Source organism: Aythya fuligula, chromosome 3 (assembly GCF_009819795.1).
Source record: "Aythya fuligula isolate bAytFul2 chromosome 3, bAytFul2.pri, whole genome shotgun sequence".
NCBI classification, from domain to species: domain Eukaryota; kingdom Metazoa; phylum Chordata; class Aves; order Anseriformes; family Anatidae; genus Aythya; species Aythya fuligula.
The window spans coordinates 35,269,804-35,288,685 of NC_045561.1; the positions used below are offsets into that span (position 1 = coordinate 35,269,804).

The window sequence follows — 18,882 nt, forward strand, 5'->3', positions numbered from 1 at the left end:
CATTTCCAAATTCTTCATGAGGTATCAGCAGTTTATGAGGATATATATGATAAGACTTAAACAACTAAGCATTTTAACAGGGACTCTCGGGAGCTTTTACATGCTTTGAACCTTCACAAAAATTCAAGAACTGGTATTCATAAGAATTCTAAAACAGAAGTAATGTATTAGTTAAAAGGAGCAGATGTAAGTATCTGTGTTTTAATTTTGAATGACTTTTCTGGTTGATAATTTGTTTAGTTAAGTCTTTTAAAAGAACAGACCAAATTAATTAAGCCTGTCTAGAATATTCTCACATTTCTTAGAGCAATCCTGTCTCACAGGGAGAAGAATGAAAGCATTAATAATAATAATAATAATAATAATAATAATAATAATAATAATAATAATAATAAATCTTTCTCCACCTTCTGTGTTGCTGGCTTTTATTTTGCCTTTCTTGCTTTGGTCAGCAGGGTTAGACAAGTCAGTTTCTAAAATAGCCATAGTACAGCTGAACAGGGAGCATTAACAGAAAACATTGATTCAGGTTGCTAACTTCTGCTTTTGCTGTGAGATTCAAAATAGGATTTATTCATTTATTTATTAAGTTGCCAGCTCCTGAAGCCATAATTTTTTCTCTTCTTTTTTTTCTTCTCTTCTCCACTCCTCCTTAGTTAAGATTTCCATCATATCTCAGCAAAAAAGGAAAAATATTTTTAAACATGACCCACAATAATTCATAAATTGGAACAGAAAGGAACCTAAAAATACACATCTCTGCAAAGGGAAGATTACTCTATATAAACTTAACTCATTTGATGTTCAGAGGTTTGACTGAAGATTTTTGATTGCTTGGGGTTAACAAGACTTAGTATTTCCTATTGTTCCCTCACAAGCATCTTATAAGCATCTACAAAGTAGAGGGGAATTTGTTTGAAACTTTTTCCCTATATGAGACTGTGCAAGGAGGAACAGAGAAAACAGACAACTGTCATTTTCCTCACAGATACAGGGGGAGCAGGCTACATACATCACTGAGCTGTATAGATGCTCCTTGCCTTAGCACCACAGACAGGCTGCACCCCAGAGCTCACAGCAATTTGTAGCCATGCCAGAAGAAAGTGTTTGAGACCTCTGCCTTAAGGAAAAGGTGATGTTCTTTTCTTTGTATACTAGTAATCAAGTTTTTCTTCCACATATATATGCATATACTTATAGGTTTGTAAATATGCAAATTTATTTGGGAAGTATCAATACAAAAGTTGGTGGCTTTTCTTTCAAGTCATGAATACTGTACAGACATGGTGTGTAACAGCCAATAAGTAGAATTAGGATTAATTAAACTACCTGGATCCAGGTGTTAAAAAACAAGACCAATAACAGCACCCCCCAGAAGGAAGCTGTCTTTTCAAGGAAAACTCTCCTTGGCCACAGATGGCATCATCCTAACAAATGGGATGGGATGATTTTGCTTAAACAGAAAGGGAGGGAAGATACTTTTAAAATTACAGCAGTAATTCTAAAGCTGAATGGCAGTTTAAGTCTTCATCTTCCCTTGCAGCACATAATTGAGGCAATATCATTACCTCATTACCAGAGGATACTGCTGTAAGCTTTGGAAATGGCCTCTAAAGAGCCACTGACACTGCTTGAAGAGTTTTGAGAAAACACTGTATTTCAGGAAAAAATTAATTATTCATCACATATTTTCTGACTAAAATTAAAGAGCCTTTGCATTTAAGTCATAGGCAGCACACAGCAAGAACTGCCAGAATGATAAAGCAGCAAAATGAGAGCTAAGAAAGCAACATGGACAAGTGAGCCTGATTATTTTATAATGCAGATGTGGCCCCAGGACTGGGACCCAGAAATACCCAAAACATAGTATCATATACATATGCTGTAGTGCCACTAATTCCTGTATCAACTGATACTTTGGGCCTCATTTGATAATATGGACACAGATTCTCTCTTCCTCCTCTCTAACCTCCTTCATACCATTTGTTTTCTTTCAGTTAGCTGTTGCAGTTTCCAAATCTCTTTGCTTGTTTCTAGTGACAATCTTGATACAAATCTATAGGAAAAAAACAAAACAAAAGAAAACAAAACAAAAACTTAGTTGAATGCAAATTGCACAGCTCTTGTACTGACAGAGAAACAATACATATGAAGTTCATGTCCTTCCACTAGCTCAATGCCAGAACAAATTTTTGGATTCTTACATGAATGCATTTACAACAACTTGCAATTATTGAAAAGACAGTCTCCCCCTTTTCTCTTCTAGGTGTCTCCTGCTTCCCGTGCTGTCCATCTGGAATACCTCTTCATGGCCAGGTGCAGTCATAAAATGATGCTTCTCAGCCCACTTAATTGTCCTCAAGTGACAGATGGGATTTGACTATAGCTGGTAAGCCATAAGCACATGAAACAGATGAGCAGTTAATTAGCAATGGTCGTGTTTCTGTGCAAATATCTATAGAAACTAGATATAAAAAGATAGCCTTACCAGGCCAGTTCCACTCTCTCTCTCTACAAAGGAAAAAATGTGTTACATGGTACATTTTAAAAGCCTTTTTTTTTTTTTTTTTTTCCTAGCTACTTTTACAATCCCAAGTGACAGTTTCCATCAGCTCCCTTGGGAGACCTACTCTACAGCCTAATGAATTTTGCTGTCAGGAAATCTTTTCTGTATGTTCAGCCTAAAACTAGCTCTTGAAAAATTGAGCAGACAAACACAAGAGGGAAAGAAAAAAATAATTAAAGAAAAAAAATCATATCTGATAATTCTATAGAGCAATGTCTGAATACAGATCTGAGTCTTCATGTTTCTTAGGACATGTTGACAGTTCTGTAAATAGCCACATTAGAAAAAGAATCAGTGAAATTTTCTCTTTTGGAACTTGTTTGGATTTATCCTGCCACATTGTGTAACTCTAAAGTTTCTGGTCAAAAAGAAAATCACAATAATAAAAAAGAGGAGAGGAGAGGAGAGGAGAGGAGAGGAGAGGAGAGGAGAGGAGAGGAGAGGAGAGGAGAGGAGAGGAGAGGAGAGGAGAGGAGAGGAGAGGAGAGGAGAGGAGAGGAGAGGAGAGGAGAGGAGAGGAGAGGAGAGGAGAATATGTTAGAAATTAATGTGGTGATCCCAAGAAAAGGAGCAGTATAATCAGTCACTCTCATATTCCAGGTGAAAATCCACTGGTCAATGTCTGTACAAGCACACAGCCTTTTGACTCATCTTCCTTTATTTCACTAGTATTCAAAGCACACAGAAGAGGCTGGAGAACTTTGATGAAATAAACCCCTTCTGGGGACCAGCTACTTCATAAAATAACTCAGAATTTCCTTAGGCTTTCAGAGTAGCTCAACAATACCCAAAAACTGTTTAAATCTTAGCCTAAGGACATAAGCATTCAATGGAATTATTTGAAATAAAGACATTTCAGTATATTACTTCTACCATGTTTAATACAGTGCTTCCATTACTTTTTATATACACTTGCCAGTCTTCTGATATTCTTATGTACTGAATCTTGAGAAGTCTGTTTATAGCTCATAACTAAAGGAATTTAACAAAACAATATGTGGCAGCCTCAAGAAATGAGCAAACTCCAGCTCCTGAAAACAGTTGCCTTTTTACCAGTCGTTTTTTAGCTTGGCTTGTATTCTTCCCTCTATTTCTTACTGTCTAAGAAGTCTATACCAAGAAGGATCAACCACAAGCATCTTACATGAAACACTATACCAAGATTTTAGGAAGATCTGGGGGGTTCAGAGAAAACTCCTCTGGATATGAAAGGCAGGTGCCAGTGAATTAATCAGTCCATATAAAATTTAGGTCTGTCAGAGAACAAATTCACAATTCATATCACATATTGAAACAGCACAGGCTATTGCTAAAATATCTGTCAATCGTTCAGTTGTCTACCTGGAGGAGTTTGCCCTGTCATACCATTTCCTCCTAATTTGTTACAGGGATAGAGCCCTGTACGTAGAAGCTCAGCTATTAGGAATTGTAGCCTTCCAGGAGACCTCCCTTCTGGCCACACTAAGGCCCCCCTTCACCTATATTTTCATCTTATCACTTCTAGCCTCTCAGGTCAACAGTTCTTCAAGGGAAAATGCAAAATGTTTTTTCTCCTCTCTTCATCTTAAAGAGATCTGTAACACAACTCATCCTTTTATTTCCAAGAAGTAGGTAAAAGCCTACCTACTCCCTCTACCAGCACTCCACAAACAACCTCCTGGCACTCCTACCTATCCAACCAACCACTGAAACAGTCAAGAAGCCCAAAATGGAGATGGAACAATTTTCACTTAACAAGATGTGAAGCACTATAAAGGGTGTCTCAATTACTCCAGCCAGAGACTGCGATTATATCAGCATTGCTACCAAATCAGTGGTGCTAATAATTCAGTGAATTCTGCATTGAAGCTGTCTCAGTGTCCAGACAGAAGATCACTGTTTCTGCCCACACTTGCAAGTTAATTACTTGAGTAATTAACACCTCTTTGCACCCTGCTGAAACACAGACAGGGTACATACAGCTGTGGGCTCACACTGCATGAGGCTGTGACATGGGGACCATAGAAATCAGAGTATCGGAGTCAAATCAGATGTCTGAAATATGTCATTCCAGAGCTATATCCAGCCTAGGATCTTGTCTGAACTAGGAGTCTATAAGGAAAAACAAAAAAACTTAAAAGCACAGCAAGAGTACAATGACAAATTCCCAGAATACTCTCTTTCTCTGCTTCTTAGCTGCTTGTGGTCTAGCTAACATTGTTAGCTGAAGATACTGTCTTTGCACATGAAAAAAAAAAAAAAAAAGTAAAGAGGAAAAAAAAAAGCCTTTATTTCATTTACTTCTCCAGTTGATCAATCAATGAAAATATTTAGCATCTCTGCATCCTAGAGGAAAAGGTTTTAAGATTTTCACAATTCCAACTTGAGATGTTTATTTGTTCTGGACCTGTCACTTGCTAGTTTCACCTGTTGTCCTCTAAGACTTGTATTAGAAGAGACAAGGAACAAAAGTATAATTCAATGTCTTTAGATATCTTTATCTTTCCAAGTTAGAGTAAATCCCTTCCTGGCTGTGGAGTAAAAAGACTATTCAATCATTCCGTCATTTCTTGTGCAAAAACTGTTCCATACACACACCCTGGCTGCACCTCTCTGCAGTTTTTCTAGTTTCTTTTCCAGAACCAGAACAATGTAACATCATTGATAAGGGCTGCTGTGGACAAACAGGGTATTGCACTGGGTGACAACCTTTACTGCATGTTTAGCTCTAAACGCAATAGCTGATTTACCATCACTGGACCACCATCTGCTGCACCAACAAAACAGCCAGCCAGAAAAGCTCTCACAGCACTTTTCAGGGATGTCCAGTAGTTCTGTACTGGCTGCACACCATTGAGGTTTATTTCCTGAGCTGGGGGAGTACAGGAAGCAAATCAGATGTTCATGACATTAGTCAAAACCTCTTCCTTTTACAATTCTAGTTCACGTATACAGAAAAGTAAATGAAATCATGAATGAATCATCACCTGAAAGATCTCAGACATTCATAAATCACCCGCTTATTGACAGCATAGGGAGTAAACTATCTATATTTAATGACTACTGTTTTCTTACTTCTCTTGTGGACTACATGTGCTAATCATGATGATTGTCTTTGATTTATTGTCACATTTCACTGCTGCTGTAACTACACATTAACAGCCTTCCAACAAGAAAAAACACCTTAACATGCTGCTGCTGACTGCATGATGAGGGGAGTGAGACCTTAACTGTAACAGCTTTTAACGGGCAGTGCATCTTAATGCATTCCCAACTGAATGTTAAGGGAGACAGAATGTGCTTGAGTAATTAAAGGAATAATCAGTTCAACTAACAGACATGGAGGTCTATGAGCATCTTTTGGGTAACTGAGGTTAAGACAAGTTAAGACCAGACAGCAGTCTACAGAATGAGTGAAAAGTTTTGATTCAGCCAGATGATGCCAAATGTGAAACGACCAAATGACAGTTGCACTGCAGAACTTCCTTGTGTTTGTTGGCATTTTTCTATTTGTTTGTCAGTGTAGACTTAAAGGCAGTCCCATACAAAAAAAAAAAAAAAAAAACTGTGATCAATGGATTTTTTTTTTTTCCCCCTCCTATATAAGCCATCTATGAGCAGTTTGTATTTTTCCCAATCAATAACTGTGCTAGGGATTTTGGGCCAGCTGAGATTTCTGATTTTGCTAGGTTGACCATTTCTACTACCAGAACCTGAGGTTATGTTTACTTGCACAATAAGTACAGAGAGATGTGAAATCCTTTGGTTCTTCATCTAAAATCTGAAGGAATAAGTCAGCTATGAGCTGATATAAATTTCACCCTCTAGAACTTCAGCTGAAATAAGAAGCCCCAAAAATTAAGAGGCCAGATAAATCTTAGGTGAGGCATAATAAATACACAAATGTTGTTCTATGTTATATGATTTTAATCCAACATTGGAGTAAAATACTGATATCAGTAGAATTTCTTGTATGATGAATTTCCTCAGTCTGACAAAAATTCTGTCTGACAATTGTCAGTAATAAGCAGAAATATATGAAGAATATTGGGTTTCACTGGATATATACTTGGAAGATTTTTAGTATCCCTAGATAGGTAGCTAAATATAACTACGTCTGCATTCTTTGGATAATTCCAGATTCCAGTATATCCATTTCCTTCTCAAATAACTATTAAACAAATCTGGCAACAATAAACAGGAAGATAAGGAATGTAGTGACTATCTTTTTCAACTATGCTAAAGAATATAAGCAATTGAAAAAATTGCCTTCTACTTCAGCTGATGTTTGCTATTTGAATATTGTTTTTGTAATAGTCTTGCTGAAACAAAAAGCCTAAATGAAACTCTCTAGTGGGCTTACCAGTAGCTGACCCTGCACATTCTGGGTTTGGACCTAGTTTCCATTCCAACACTTTGGTACTACCTCACCGTTGTATAAGCCTCACTGCACAGAAAACCTGTAATGGGCAACCTGATCAACAGCTCTGCTGTGGACACTGCATGTGACTGTAGACTAGTTTAATACAAAATCTGTGCCTTTTTTTTCTCTTAAAAAAAATAGTAACAGTAACCCAATGCACATGGAAAGTGCCAACTATCAATTTATTCATATTTCTCAGAGTCCTTAATGGGAGATGCAGTAAAAGCATATTGAGATTTTATTGCAGTGGCAGCATACAGTCCCCCAAAGCTCTGCACTTTTGGAAGATTTTGACTTAAATCATCAGGAGCTCTTCATTCCCCTTTCCCATGTCTGAGAGATGAGCTTCCTGTAATAATAACTAACCCTGTAATAATCACTAACACATTTAAAAGTGAAATAGTTATAAATTTCATCTTAAAGCATAAAATAACATGAACCACACACCAGTCAAAGGCCTTTCTAGCACAAACAGCACTGAACTGCTGCATGAGGCTGCTCTACCACTGGAAACTTTCTCTATCGCTTGTTTAGCTGTTTACCTTTCAGCTTACAGAAGCATTGGCAGTGAAGTCTTGTGCCAATCCTTTTCAGTTCCTTGCTGAAAGGAACTGAAAAGTTCTCAAAAAAAAAGTTCATCCCACCCAGCACCCTGCTGCATAGCTAAAATACAGCAGTTAATTGTCTCCAGAGATGAGGAAATGTAATGGCCTGCTTTGCCACAGCCCAAATCTTCCACTATGGTACCATGTGTTCATTGCCATTTTACCTTCATACTAACAGCGCTGTGAACCTTAAAGCAAATTCAGTATTTTATAGCCTATTTTATTTGGTGAAATAGTTGCTCCCTTTATGTGTAATCAGCCACAACAAAGAGACCTACCAGGGCAAGAAAACACAAAATGAGAAAGGAAGAAAGAGAAATTCTACAAAGAGAAATGGTACCATTCATATGCCTACCAGTGGTCCTAAAAACGTTAAATGAGTCAAACTTTGTTAGAAACTGAGAGGCAAGTTTCACTTATTTAAATTAGACAAACTTGATTACAATTTAGAAAGGAGAGTTTATGTTCTCTAAAAAATGCAAAAGCTTATTTTCTGTAAAAGTAGGTCATAATGGCATATTAAAGATTTTCACAGGATTAAAAAGTTCAGTTTTATTTTAAAGCAAAATTCACAAACATTCAAGATGAAAATAAATAATAAAATTAAAATAAAATAAATAAAATAATAAAATAAAATAAAATAATAAAATAAAATAAAATAAAATAAAATAAAATAAAATAAAATAAAATAAAATAAAATAAAATAAAATAAAATAAAATAAAATAAAATAAAATAAAATAGTGTAGACATTTTTTGTTTGTTTGTTTGTTCTCAGGTACAAAGCTATCTACTAATGAAAAAGCTGATCGGAAATTCCTCACCAGTTTTCATTAAGCTGTGTCTCTCTTTTAACAAAATAGACTTGGGGAATCCCAGGCATATACTTTATCAGCCAATCCTTTATAAGAATATAATAAACATCAATACGCTTTGTCTTAAGACAGGTTTATGACATACATTATCTTCCATTGCAAAAGCAAAAGTGAAAAGCAAAGCTTGCTTATGACCAAGAATGGATCTAGCCATAGTCAATGGCTAGTATATGAACATACATACACACTGTGTGTTTATAGACTTATACATAATGATTTTGAAAAAAAAAAAAAAAAAAAAAAAGATTTAAAACATATAGCAAGGATTTTTTTCTTTCTTTCTGGCATCATTTGCAATATTTTATTCAAACAGGAAGAAAATACTTTGTTTCAGTTGGACTCATTTAACCTTTCCAAAAATATTTATTGATTCTGAAGTGAAAACATAATTGTGAATTATCAGAGCTTTTCATTTGATATTACCATTTCAATTTCAGAATTTACTTAACTTTTAATATATAAAAAGGGAAAATGTTCCTAAAATTAAACAAATTGTAATCTTGAAGGTTTTCCTCTTGTATTCTTTGCAATGAAACGTGTGTTTTGGTAAGTTTTACTAAGTCCTGCATAAACTCTTTCTTGCAAATGTACTTTGACACTAAGGACAAAACCTTCATTATGTTTCCTTCCCAAGTATTTTGTCTGGTTTTGTCCCAAAATAAATGAAAATATATTTATAAATATATATGCCCCAGGGACTAGTACTGACATTCCTTTTCCTTGTGAGATTCCAGGATTTACTGGATATCAGCATTTAAATGCACTTACAGTCTACGTTCTAGTTTAATTAATTTTTAATGACTGTTAGAATTTTTGCTTTCAAGAAAATTCATTCCAATTTAATCCTTACTTTATTTTTTATTTTACACCAATTGTTTCATGCATATTTGGCAAACAATTGCCTCATATTCTAGCCATGTTATTTTCCAGCTTACTAATATTCATGGCTTGATTAATCACTGCTCATATTGTTTTCAGATTATTGGTCATCCAAATCATATATGATACAGTTGCTGCTGTTTCTCTGAATGATTAAAACACGCAAAAAGATGAACATTTGAGTATCTCATTCGTCATAAAAATCTCAATAAAATTAACAGGAATCACTATAATTCAAGTGACCAATATCACTTAATATCAGCCAAAGCCTAGCATGTCAACAGAAGTACAGAAAGCTATCTTCCTCCTAAGTATCAATTTTCAAATGCTTAGAGACAAGCTCAAATGTCCTTCCTTTATCTGAGATTAGCATGATTGTATCACTTGATGCCCCATAAGGATTCAGTAATATCTGTTACTCTATTGCAAAATTATCATAAAGGAACCATGTATTGGCAAGGTAAATGCTTTTATCTTGTTCCCGATAAGATTATAGAAATAAACAAAACAACAGCAAATCAAAAGGAAAAAGAAAAGGGGGGGGAGGGGATAAAAGAATGAACAATAGAAGGACCCTAATATATGGTATTAAATAAATTTATAGCTACAGGAAATACTTTTTTGAAGCAAAATGGATGACAATCTGAGATCCCATATTAATTCTTCCCAAATAGCTCTCAGATGATGTTTTGTATAAATATCAGAAAAGCTTCAAGAATTCAGTCAGGAATGGATGAAAGAGAAACAGAAGTCCCAAACTGTTTTTTATTCTTAAATGCTTTTGCCACCTGTAACTAAAGATGCTTCAAACATGGAATAATCAGCTTTCAGAATGAACAGAGCCTGGCTTACCATCTTTAAAAACCTTGACTGAAGAAACAGGCCTGTGAAGGCAGACCTGATTTGCTGCAGGACTGAGGTCTTAAGCTGCCATTTGCCTTTTACCAAAGCCAACAAGACAAGACACATTTAAAAACAGCTGGCTGCAGTGTTCATTTTTGTATTCTATATGCTTGTCAGTAGGAGAGGAAAAGAGAATGATTGTGAGAACATGTGAGTGCATCTACATCACACACTAAACTTGGGAGGATTTTCATTTATTTTTTCCCAAAAGATGATTGAGTTCCATAGTCAGAAGGACATTTGAGGAAGAACTGCACTTTATGTATATGCAGTAAGGTCATGACATGTATGTAACTGCATGACATTCATGACATACAATCATGACATTGTATGTAATGATCATACATTCCATGACTGATCATGGAATTTATCAGTTCCATGATAAAACAACATATACTATCAAAAGAAAAAATAAAATAAAATAAAAAAAAAAAAAAAAAAAAAAAGAGTTGTAAGCAATTCCTTAAAACACATTTAGACTAACATAAGCTGAGTATAAAGCTCTGGAGGTAGTAGAGACAGCACAGCCTAACAAAAATCTAACTCTCAATTCTTTCTCCAGTGTCTGTCAAGATGATGGTGTGAGGAGCCTATATGATGTCCTGTCCCTGTAACATCTATCCCTACTAGGTCTCAGTTTCAGTTAGGTCACTGCTTGATCTGCCTGTGATTTAACACTAACTACAGCAACACAGAAGTAGCAGGATGTGTCAAATAAGAGACCAGATCAATGAGCCATGCTGGAAAGAACTGCAGTAGCTGTTCCTTGGCCTGAGGGCATTATTTATTTTTTAAATGTAAATCCTATAGTTGAGATAAGATGTCTGTCGTGTAGCTTTGATGTTTCCATTCTGTGGTAGGACACTAATGTAAAGTAGAAGTGACCAGTGCACAGAAATTCACCACATCCTACTTCAGCCTTCTTGCAGGAGAATGAATTTCTTCCTTTTCATGGCATAATTTTAAACACAGGAAAGTTTCGTGACCCACAAATCCACAAGGTTAACATAGACCTTTGTTATGTGATTCACAGAATAATTAAGCAGGTGAAAACTGTGAAAGAGGAAAACAAAACATTAAGGTGGGCATGAACTGCAGCCATTTGATGTCCAGCAGAGAAGAGACAGGTCTCAGTCCATCAGTTGCACTCTGGAAAAGATACCCTATGAAGATAGGCCTGTTACATTTTAGAGGGTCTTGCACTTTAATCTGAAAGCTTGTTGCTATGTTTTATGAAGCGTTGAGGGGAGGGGTTATAACTATTAATGAGTGATTCATCTGCTCAGTGAGAAGAAACTCTTTGTATTTAATGCAAGGGAAAAATAAATAGCATTCTCATCCCAATCACTGATTCAGGGAGATGAAAGGAAGATGGAGAAAATGGAAATGAATGCACAAAGGCTAGAGTAAATTTTCCATGTTCATCAAAAGACTAAAGCAAGTTAGATGTGACAAATAAAGCACCCCACAGTGGCTCAAGAAGGGATCATCTATGCACGGTGTGACTAAAGAGACATGTCATAAGCCCTTCTTTACCTTAATCAGGCACTCTGAGTCTGCAGCAAGAAGGGTCATACAAATATCTAAAGTGACAGAGACATCTCCTTGGCTGTATCACTTCTGATTCTTCTTTCTCTCTTTCCCTTCACCCTACCAAAATTTCTCCAGTCTTTCTTCAGACATGACCCTCTTTGCCCACAATGCATTCCCTTTCAGGAATATCCATTGGGCTGCTCCTTACCTCCTCTGCTTTGACCCTCTGACAGTAAAGCCAGTTCTGTCTAGTTCACATAAAACTACTGACACTCACCCCTAGATCTGCAGGGGAATGTGTTTTAATGAGACACCTGAAACTTCCTTTCCTCCCACTGTCTGGAGAAGCAATAGGGTATGGTGCCAGGAGACCATGGACAAGTGAAAATTCACCTTCTGTGAGACTCCTGGGTCACTATTGTAATTGTGAAGCTCTTCAATAACCTTCTCCCTCACCCCGAGACAATATTCAAAATGCATTTGGGTAGCTGAAAACAAACGATGTAACTGTGGCGACACGGAGAGGTCACACTGTCATTGCAAAGTGTATATGAACTGAAGTGCTCATGGCTTGGTCTGCTACATATTTGTGTAAAATGGGATTAGAAAATACTTCTGTATCTCAGTGGTGTTTCTCAAGCAAACTTAGATTTTTCAGAGTTATCTGCAAGATACTTTAGCCTGTGAAAACCCATGGTCCTCTCCCTTTCATAAAAGTTTCTGGGACTTAAACACATTTTTCTACCAAACATTTCCAGAGGAGATAAGTTATCTGACCTCATAACAGAGAGAAAGTGCAGTCAATAGTATGGAGAGCAAGCAATCGATGTTGTACCCTTATTTAAAAACCAATATACAGTAAATATCTGCCAGTAACAGTAATAACGTTCACTTATACTGGAGATAACTGATATAAAATGCCAATTAGCCATCAGTTTAGGAAACCAACAAAATGGTGTCAGTCCAAATAACTTATGTTCTAACAATACTCTTTGGCTTCTTTTCATTTTTTAGCTCAGTACATTTATTTCACATACAAACCATGCAGTTCTTTCTAAGTATCACGTGTATTTACCTAGGCACAGGAATATTCATAAAAGGAAAGAGATAAAATGATTACAGAAATGGCTGGGAAGGTTTTGATTCTTATTTCTGAGGAGACAGACTCTTGTTATTGGCTGCTTTCAAACCAGACAGAGACTGCTGAGCAAGCCATGACAGGCTTTATTATTTTTTTTTCTCTTGACTTTTCCTTTTGCCATTTGACTGCTCATTGTTTTCATTCTGTACTGAAAGGGCAGATACATTTTTTAAGGCTGTTAACAGAAGGATCCAATATACATTCTGGTACAGTCAGTTTTTCCCTTCTAGCGCATGTACAGGTGCTGCCCTTTCACTGATATCACAACCCACTCGTCCTGCCAGTGCAGCTGAGGATGAGACAAGTTTAAGACATTCTCTTTTCCTTTCCCATTTTAATTTTTATCTTTAGGCAGCAACAAAAGAAGGATTACTCATTCTGAATGGCATGTAGACTGAAGCTTTTCTGATGAGCTTAGACATGACTAGAGAATGGCTAGGGACAGTTTGCACCTGGTGTCATTCTGAGTGCCCTCGCTCTTGAGCCTGTCAAAGCAAAATACAACTCTAAAGGCAGAAATATATATAATACTTTTTTTTTTTTTTTTTTTTTTAACTTTCTTTCCAGTATATGTATTACTTCCAACATAATACGTGTCTGATCCCCGCAGTCCAGTGGGCTCGACCATATTGAGGTCTCTCAAAATCTGTTTTTCTCCAAGTAAAGTAATCTTGAACTCTACAGTCTTAACTGGACTGTTATGGCAATTTTTCTCAGACCTGCACAGAGACTTTTGCTCAACCCTGACCTGCCTTGTCTGGCTTCAGGGAAAAAGAGTCATACTGATAACTTTCTGCACTAGTGCCATACATGTGTTTTCCAGGGATTTTCAGTGCAACTTTAGTGCTATTAAATTAGACAAGGTGTTTTCTACCATCATGTGCTTTCTATTGATTTCATCCTTAATCCAGCTTTCTGTGCAGCTCAGCACCTACGTTGGTATGCACTGGGATGCACCAGCTTTGCCTCTCACCTTCTGACCAACCAAGGTCCAGGGCCCTGGATTTACTGCTATTCCAGGGCCCTCTCCTTATCTCACCTCTTTTCATAACACCATGTTGATAGCAGAACATCTGCCAGAGAATTAGAGACCAGATCCATCCTGAGGAGCAATTAGCAAAAACATCCTAAATGATCCCTTGTACTGCACATACTATCACTGCAGCCATACTTTCATGGCTACTCTTATTTAGTTAGCATAATCTCTCAGCACATAAATTTTCTGTATCTGGAGGACTGGTTTCAAGAGCAGACACTCAGAGGCCTTGGTACCCCAGAGCAAATGTTGACAAGACATTCCTGGCACAATACCGCTTGAGTAAGTAAATTGACTTCCAGGTAGGGCTTGGCAGGCAAATGTTGTCTGGACCCATGAATGGGAATGAAAGTACTAACAATTGCCTTAGCCCAAACTGAGAAAACAAACAAACAAACAAACAAAACAAAAAACAAAACAAAAACAAAACAAAAAAAAAAAAACTATGCAAGCCTTTTAATAAACTAGGAATATTTAGTTCCATTTTGACTGACAGATTTACTTGTAATTTAGCAAAATAGGATTTGAGCACAGCCTCTTTTAAGATCAGGTTTTGTACAAATTGCTTTCAGTTTTGATACAAAATGCACAAACTAGAAAGAAATTATTCAATTTTTCTACCATAAAAAAAATAAGATGGGGTATACTGTCAATTTTCTCCCTACATTTTTTTTTTCAGCCAAGGAATTCATAAACCTGACCATTTTCCAAATATGTTTCATTCTGATAAATCTATATTGTAATGAGAAAAACAAGAGCATTTTTTTCACTTAAAAATCCCACTCAGCTCTCTTCTAACTGGGTCAACAGGGATTCTGCGTAGGACCAGAGCCTAACAGCATATCTCTTCCTTTTCCCCCAAGTTTTCAAATCAGCATTTTTTAATTAAAATATTTTCTGACTTCTGAGAATTTCACTTGCTGCTGCTACTGCTCATTTCATATTCTGAAGTTGGCATCCTGGATTTGTCACGAATGTTATTGCATGAAGATGAGGATATCATCAGAGTCCCAGATCAGGGCAGGACAGAGAAAATGACAGGAAGGAAGAAAAATTTGAAACACTGTCCTGCAAATATTCCAAAGTGTGGAGACAATTGCTGCTCCTAGGGAGGCAGAAAAACTTATAAATTACATGTTTTTTTTTCCCAGTTTTCCAAGAAGCATCACTGTGCGCCTTTTAATGACATGTTTACATCTGTTAATTTCTTGTGAAATTTTGGTGGCCTACCACAGAGAAGGCAATTTGAGTTCCTAGAAGCAGAAGTACCACTTACCAGCTCCCTTCCCTCCTGTGCACCCTGGGTGGAGGTGGGCTGGGAAGTAAAGTGACAGCAGGCCCTTTGCTGAGGTGCTGCATCATGCTGGGCACATCACACCTGGACACTTCCCTATCTGTTGTCACAAGTTCTACTTGATGGCTGGAAGCTATTTAGCATGTGCACAGCTGGACACTGCTACAGTAAATCCCAGCATTTTTTGTGAGACCCTTAGTCACAACGTTTGGAGACATGGATAACCAAGTGGATAATTGGTTAAGGTAAATAGAGGAAATAATGGAAACAGGAATGGCCCATTTGGTGTTGGGTAATGGATTCCATGGAAATCAGGACTATCTAGAAGGAACCATGGATGGTTTCTTTACACCTTTCACAACAGCATTACTGTTTTTCAGTCCAGCACCTAGAGGACAGTCACTCTCTTCATAAAAATAACATGAGACAGTATACAACCATGAACCCAAAGCAAGCACAGCTGAATGCTCAGGCCAAAAGGAAGACTGAGTGCAAACTTGGAACAAACTACCCTTTTGCTCCTATAGATTATCAAGTCTGTAACGATGATCAAGGCTGCAATGATTTAGCAATTCAAAAAGGGGTGTTTCCTTGGGTGTGGTGGTAAGCAGACACTGACACTATCTCCTCACTTCCCTCCATGCAGGTGGAAAGCAAACACAGCTTTGAGGGTTTTCAGGTTGGAACCCCTCCCCAGGGAGTTAAATTAAATCTAAGCTATCTGAAGTATATTCCCACCTTTGACTACTACCAGTTAAACTTTGATAATTTTGAAACCGCCTCCTGTTTTTTGATTTTGTTTTATCCCCCCACAGGGAGAAAAATTATAATTAAAACAAAATACAATGAAACAAACAATCAGATGAACCTAACAGCACTGCATGGCAAGGTTCAATCAGTGGCCGGAGAGTCCCCTGCAAAGAGAGGGATTGGTGGCACATTGACGGGGACTGGCAGGGAGCTGGCAGCTGTGGTCCAGCTGCGCAGCAGGCAGGCAGAGGCTGCAGGGCAAGGCTACATGTGCCATTTGGCGTTCCCACTGGGAAGAATCAGCAATCATGTGCCAAATATAAATTTAAACAAGGAGTACTAATGCTGTAAGGAGTGGCGTGGGGCAGAGGGGGCAGCAGCAAATGGTGCCTCTGGGGACAGGTCACATTTCTCTCTCTGCACAGTGTGCCCAAGGCTGCCTGCTTGTCTCTGTGCCAGTGCCCAGCACAACAAGACATCGAGACATCGGGGGATGCCAGGCACAGATTAGCCCAAAATGAAGAGCTGTGCTGGGGAGAGGAGGGGACAGACACTGCCTCTGAGACTTAGAGAGAGAGACGGTAGAGGTTTTTGCTGCGATTCATTGGTAAAAGGAAAAAAAAAAAAAAAAAAAAAAAAAAAAAAAGGACTTGGTTGAACATAATGAGTTCTCTCTGTCTCCTCGCATTGTTGTTTATTTTTGATTCCATCCCCTCCCTCCCTGAAAATTAACAGCAGTTTAAGGGAAGGTCTGGTGCTTTGCATTGCTGAGACAAGACAGCAATGAACAGTGCACTCTGAAAGCACTCTGTTGTGCTCAAGTGGCTATCTGTAGGCAATGCAAACTAACCCAGGGCAAGCTGTGAACAATGAAACCCTAACCAGCCTGAAATACAGCAAGAGTAAAAGTAATTAGCTGTCTCTCTTCCCTCTCACTGCAGGCTTGAATTTACTTAAGCACATCCTCTGTGTACAAGGTTCAATAGAAAATTGATGCCCTGCAAGACAGTATTTCCTCCTTCCCAAGGAACAGAAAATACCAGTGACAATTACGTGGCATCTGCTGGATTTACAAAGTGAACATTCTATAACAAAGTTAAGAAGTGTCAATGTAATCAATTGTGACTTTATTAAACTTACGTAATATTTACTCTTTGCCTTTCAAAGACTCACTTCTCATCAGAAGAGTTATTCTGTCCTAGTATTCCCAAAGATGGAATAGGGAAAATAACCCCCACTCTAAATATTGCCATGATACTGCCTTAAAAATAAATTTAAAAACAAACTAACAAACAAACAACAAAACACTAGATAAGCCCTGGCAAAAAAAATATAATAATAATAATAATAACAACAACATATATATGTATTTTTATATATATATATATATATATATATGCAGCAAAATAATCTTGCTTTAAATCAATGCTATTTGTCTCCTTTGAGTAGGAAAGAGTTACTGTATAAGATCCTTTCTTTGCACACATTACCATAACTGACCACTACGTATTTCCAGTTAATTAATCCATCATACTGGGACTTGTTGACTTAATCACTTATTTCTACTCTTTTATTCAGTCATGCACTTGTTCTGTAATGCAAAGGTGTGCATGTGTCCATGGAAGTCAGGGAGAGACTCAGTTTCAATTTTGCTACTTCTTGTCCTGTGGTGCCATTTAAATGCTTCCCCCCACCCAAATTCTCAGTGCAGAGAGCCTATATGTCTGATGACGTCAGACAGACATGACATGGCATATACCTGTTTGTGTACTCCATCAGCCGCATGTCCACCTTGCCAATTTTGGATGTCCATCATCAGTGTCATCACCTTACCAAAAACACCAACCTCTGTGACGGTGAACACAGAAGTAGCTGCCTGCTGCCCCTCCATCCCCTTCACTCCCTTTCCTTCTCTAGCTTTCTCTGTGCCTTCCATTTCTTCAGATGACATTTGACAAGGTCCCCACTCTTCTCCTGTATGTTTTTATATACAGCAGAGTTGACCTGTCCAGCAAAGTTGTTGCTTAGCTTTACCAGCTGTACAAATTCCAACAGAAAGCTAAAATAACTTTTACAGCTTTCTTCTATCTCCCAGGCTTAGAAAACAAACTATTATCTTTTTCTTTTTCAAATGTCTTTCCATCATTGTTTCAACACTGTCATGAAAAAAAATCCTATTGGCACTTTAAAAATATTCTTTCTGAACTGCCTTTTCATGTCAAGACAGAAGCAGAAGCTGAACTGAGATTCATGTCTCTACGGGAACATTCTTATCAAGGCTAACATTAACAGCAAGTTAAAGTTATACATTTCTCCAATGCTTTTAAAATGTATAGCATATTTTTGCATATTTTCTTGCAATCAGGGAGTTAACTATATAAAAATGTTCCGTGTATGTATTTATGTACAGTTTGTATTATAGCTATATAGTTTATATACACACAAAAGAAGAAAATGACACTTACCTTTGAGAAGTAACATTTATCCCAGGTTTGGTAAAATAGTCTCAGACAGGCACTTAGACCTTCTTTCTATGTCATGCATCCTTTTTTCAGAAGAAGATATAATCAGAAAAATCCTGGTTGGTCTTCAGCTAACCAAAATGCAGACTAGATTGTTTGGCAGATGCAGCCAAGTAAAGTCCAAATGTGTGAATCCCTGAGACTCCTTATTCAGTAATATCCAAAGCACAAAAAAGGGAAATAAAAAAGAAAGAAAGAGGAAAAAAAAAAGTGAATAACTTGTTCTTTTCCTGTTTGGTTTAAAAAAAAAAAAAAAAAAAAAAATAGTCCTGTAGGACTAAGCAGCCTGCAGGCTTTTCAAGCAGCCTGATCTTAGTGCATCCCAAGGTAACACATGCATTTTGGTACTGCAAGTCTTCAAGTTCATACTAGCAAGCC

At 37.3% G+C, this 18,882-nt stretch overlaps 1 protein-coding gene across 1 annotated transcript in view; it reads right to left on the reverse strand.

Annotated features, from left to right (window-relative positions):
- Positions 1-18,630, reverse strand: part of LRFN2 (leucine rich repeat and fibronectin type III domain containing 2) — a 153,650-nt gene extending 135,020 nt beyond the window's left edge. Inside the window, exon 1 of the mRNA XM_032183485.1 lies at positions 18,448-18,630. The gene's annotated coding sequence lies outside the window, so the exon portion shown is untranslated. The remainder of the gene's footprint in view (positions 1-18,447) is intronic.
- Positions 18,631-18,882: the final 252 nt, after the last annotated feature.